The sequence below is a fragment of the Nematolebias whitei genome, chromosome 10 (genome assembly GCF_014905685.2).
Source record: "Nematolebias whitei isolate Nwh7 chromosome 10, NemWhi1, whole genome shotgun sequence".
In the NCBI taxonomy this organism is placed as follows: domain Eukaryota; kingdom Metazoa; phylum Chordata; class Actinopteri; order Cyprinodontiformes; family Rivulidae; genus Nematolebias; species Nematolebias whitei.
In genome coordinates, this window is record NC_056507.1 from 35,819,121 (window position 1) to 35,824,078 (window position 4,958).

The window sequence follows — 4,958 nt, forward strand, 5'->3', positions numbered from 1 at the left end:
ACTTAACCATTACCAGTACATCCTTGACCCTAAACTTAACCATTACCTGTACATCCTTGACCCTAAACCTAACCATTACAGTACATCCTTGACCCTAAACCTAACCATTACCAGTACATCCTTAACCCTAAGCTTAACCATTACCATTACATCCTTAACCCTAAACTTAACCATTACCAGTACATCCTTGCCTCTAAACCTAACTATTACCAGTACAACCTTGACCCTAATCTTAACCATTATCTCCTTGACCTTAAACCTAACCATTACCAGTACATCCTTGTTCCTAAACCTAACCATTACCAGTACATCCTTAACCCTAAACTTAACCATTACCAGTACATCCTTAACCCTAAACTTAACCATTACCAGTACATCCCTAACCCTAAATTTAACCATTACCAGTACATCCTTAACCCTAAACTTAACTATTACCAGTACATCCTTAACCTTAAACTTAACCATTACCAGTACATCCTTGCCTCTAAACCTAACCATTACCAGTACGTCATTGACCCTAATCTTAACCATTACCAGTACATCCTTGACCTTAAACCTAACTATTACCAGTACATCCTTAACCCTAAACCTTACCATTGCCAGTACATCCTTAACCCTAAACTTAACCATTACCAGTACAACCTTAACCCTAAACTTAACCATTATCAGTACATCCTTAACCCTAAACTTAACCATTACCAGTACATCCTTGCCTCTAAACCTAACCATTACCAGTACATCCTTGACCTTAAACCTAACCATTACCAGTACATCCTTAACCCTAAACCTAACCATTACCAGTACATCCTTAACACTTAACCTAACCATTACCAGTACATCCTTAACTCTAAACCTAACAAGTACCAGTACGTACAACCCAACACTTCACACCTTAGTCCTAAACCTAACCCCTAACCCACCAACATCACTTAATATTGACCTCGGACTTTGGGCCCCACAAGGAGAAGTTTGTCCTCACCGTGTAGTACAAGTTGGAAAAATGGGTCTTACAAGATGACATCATTTACACGAACACCCCACAAGAACCCTGCAGATGTTGGACGCTGTCTGTCATGGTGTGCTAAGAGTCATAACTAGCTGTAACTACCATACCCACCACTGCACCCAGTATTCACTGGTTAACTGGACATCATTAACTTCACACAGACTCTCTCACTGGTACATTTTCATCTTTAAATCACTTCTTGGTCTGTTGCCTTCATACATCTCCTCCTACATGTCTCTGTGTGAGTGCAGCTACAGCGTGCGCTCTCAGGACATTATTACCTGCAGTGTTCCCTCAGTGAGGACTAAACTAGATAAAAGGGCCTTCTCCTACTCCGCTCCTGTTTCCTGGAATATCTTACAAAAAGATCTGAAGCTCTCGACCATGACCTCTCTAAGTGGCTTCAAACATCGAAGTTCATGTGAAAAACTAATGCAAGCATGTTCTTGTTTTTAGTTTTCTGCATCGCCTTACAACCTAGCTGTTTTTATTTAGTTTGTTAACACCATTTTCCTTCATTTGTTCTTCTCAATTTATATGCTTTTATGATTGTCCACTGTTGTCATCACTCTTTGTTAAATTCAGGTCTCTCTTGTAAATGAGTCTCCGAGGCTCAATGGGACTAACCTGTATAAATAAAGGTTGAATGAACAAACACAAAGACACAAAGTAAGTGAGTAAAAGTAACATTCTGCTGTTCCATTGTTCCAGTTTGTGTCAGTTTTGGTTAAAGCACTTTCCAAAGTCTATCGCTAAATTTGCTGACATATCTTCATGTCTGTTATTCCCCTTTATCAAAGCCAGACATGTAGATAATAAGCGGTTTTACAGCTCTGCTCCACAGTTATTATGCAGCATACATCCAGAGCCGAGCATCGTGCCTATACATGGAGCTGATAATGTAACATGTGTGTTCAGGATGACTTTCATCATCGCGGTGGTCTGATGGTTGGTCCCGCAATTACGCTGTGTGGTTACCAGAATTCTGCTGGGGCAACTGAACCTTTATGTGTGTGTATGTGTGTGTGAGCCAAACCCATTTTCCTCTAACATCATCCTGTGGCTCCTAATAAACAGAGCTGTGCCTGGAGGCGCTAAGCCGCAGCAGCAACTTTTAATCACTTTTAGAATAATGCTTAGCATGTGAAGCATATGTGTGCTTCAGCTCTGGTGCTGGTGTTATGGAGTTGATCTTATGTTGAGAAATTACAGTTTTATATTGGTTTAACTTGTAAAACATCATGAACCAGCTTGTGTGATTCCATGATTTGTTAGTGCTTGGAGTGTTTGCTGTGAATGAGTGTCAGCTACTACCACACCAAGTTTTAACGTCACGTCTGTGACAGTCACTGAGTCAGAGCCCTCTGTGTGCAGGCTGAGGTCGACGAGCTGTAGCGCTCATCTTGAACTGGGTCGATTCCAAAAGTTATTCAGTTGTAGTTGTACAGCAAATAGATACTTTCTTCAAGTTTATTTAAACTCTGTCCAGTGGTTCATGAGATATTTTGCTAATTGACAAACAAGGTTGAGTTCAAAGGTTAATGTCAAGATATTATTTGGGGCGGCTGTGGCTGAGTGGTTAGAGCAGTCGTCCTCCAATGTGAGAGTTGGGGGTTCGATTCCACCAGCAGTCACATGCTGAAGTGTCCCTGGGCAAGACACTGAACTCCTCATAGCCTCTGATGTGTGTCCCATCAGTGTATGAATGTGATAAAGCTCTGATTATTATTTGTAGAGATCTAGTAGAGTGCTGTATGAATGGGTAAATGAGGCACAGATTGTGTTGTAAAGCACTTTGAGTGTCTTGATCAGATAGAAAGGTGTTATGTAAGTACAGTCCATCTACATATTATGATATTATGTTATATTATGTAAAAATATCTCACGTGTTGCGCTCAAAGTAGCTTTTTAGGACAATTATCAGACACAAATTTGCCTCAACGCCTTTATAACTGGCCGAGCTACAGCCGGTTTCATGGTTTTGAAGGTCAGTCGGCTGTGGCGGCCATATTGAATGAATCGTGCTGACTCCGAAAAGTAGCAAGTCGTAGATGTCATTCTAATGATCAGATATTTTGCTAACAGTGCAAATGAACCCACACACAAACCAGCAGAAGGACAAAAACATTATCGCCCCCATCACCTTCAGTGGCAGGTGATAAGGTTATTGCTCCACAAGCAGCAGCAACAGTCGCAGTCGCCCTACATTTTACCATCCAAGCAGCCACCCATCCCTGCAGGCGCATCGTGGACCACCAGCATTTAAACAAGCCGTATTTCATCCATCCCACTGCCAACCAACCCCAAACTGTTTACAGTTAGTGGACTTAGCCCTCTGGTGTTTTTCTGTGGTGACTGGACTCCACGCCACATCTCCCTGCTGTCCAGAACCACGAAAGTCTGTGGCCTCCTCTGACAGCTCCTCACAACACTGGGCTCTGTCCTGCGCCGCTTTTAGCCCAGCTGTGGTGAGCTGGACCACGTCTGTGGGGATAAAGGGCTGCCACAGTGTTTTGGCCTGCAGCACGATTTACACAGACGCAAGGTGATTCATTCTGGAATCTGCACAAACAGCCCTCTGTGTACATTTCATCCGTACAGGGCTTTTAAATCAACAGCGGCAAACATATACACATTTTGCCCATTCATACTCAACTGGGAGTCTGCCATCGGTGCATATATACACTCTGCTACACATGCAGGGTAAAAACTTTGTCATTGTCTGCGTCAAGATAAAACACACACACACATACACGTCATTGTGTCATGTCCTGTTGTTTATGACTAAAAGTGTTTTGATTTCTGTGATTTGTTTCCACTGTCATGAACGCTGCATTAAAAGGTGCTTATACCTAAAAAATAGTCCTCGTAAACGTTGAGTTGGTTGATGAGGGTCAGAACAGTCATGGGAAAAAGAAAGAACACCCTCTTCAATGTTTCCAGATAATTTAAAGTCCATTATTTTACAGTGAAAATTTGTTCACTTGTGGAAAACCTTTAAGACTGTTGCTAATTTTCTCAGGGTGGACCTCCCAACAAATTCACCCCAAGGTCAGACAGTGCTGTTCTCAGAAAAACTGCTAAATAGCCAGGATCTTACAGGCTTCAGTTAGCAGGTTAAATTTTAAAGTTCATGACAGGAAAATCAGATATTGGCATGTTTGAAACTGTACAAAAGAAGAAGAAGAAGAAGAAAAAAGGAACAAAAGTTTATTTTCTTTTAAAAAGAACATGGAAGCACAAACTAGGATTACAAGGTTTCATCTGAACAAACAGCAGAACTTCTGGAACATTGCACGTCATACATGTACAACTAAATCTTGGCTGATACTGGGTCTTGGGACAGAACAGTGATCCCACACACAGCAGCAAATTTACAAAAGTATGGTTCAGAATGAACATAATCAAAGTGCTGATGGTCAAAGTCCAGACTTCAGCCTGAATCATCCCTAAGAAAGCTGAGCAGAAATACATGTTAACTTGAAAAGGAGTTAGTAGGAGAAATTATATCTCTCCAGTTTTAGCTTCTCTCCATTGGCTCCCAGAATATAATTCAAAATCTTGCTTCTAACCTACATAGCCCCCAACATCCTAGGTCCATCTTATATTACAGATCTTATTGTTCCATATTTTCCTAACAGAACACTTTGCTTTCAGACTGCAGGTTTACTTGAGGTTCCTAGAGTTTCCAAAAGTTTCTTCCTCATGAGGGAGTTTTTCCTTTCCATTGTCACATTCATGCTTGCTCAACCTGAGAGTTCTGCGATGAAGTTGAATTCAAAGCAGTCTACTCCTCAGATAAGTAATGTTAAATTATTATTTTTTTATATACAGTAGTCCCGCATTTATCACGGGGACCCGTACCCTGAAGACCCGCGATGTGAAAAGCCAAGTATATATACCTGTATATACACACACACACACACACACACACACACACACACACACATAT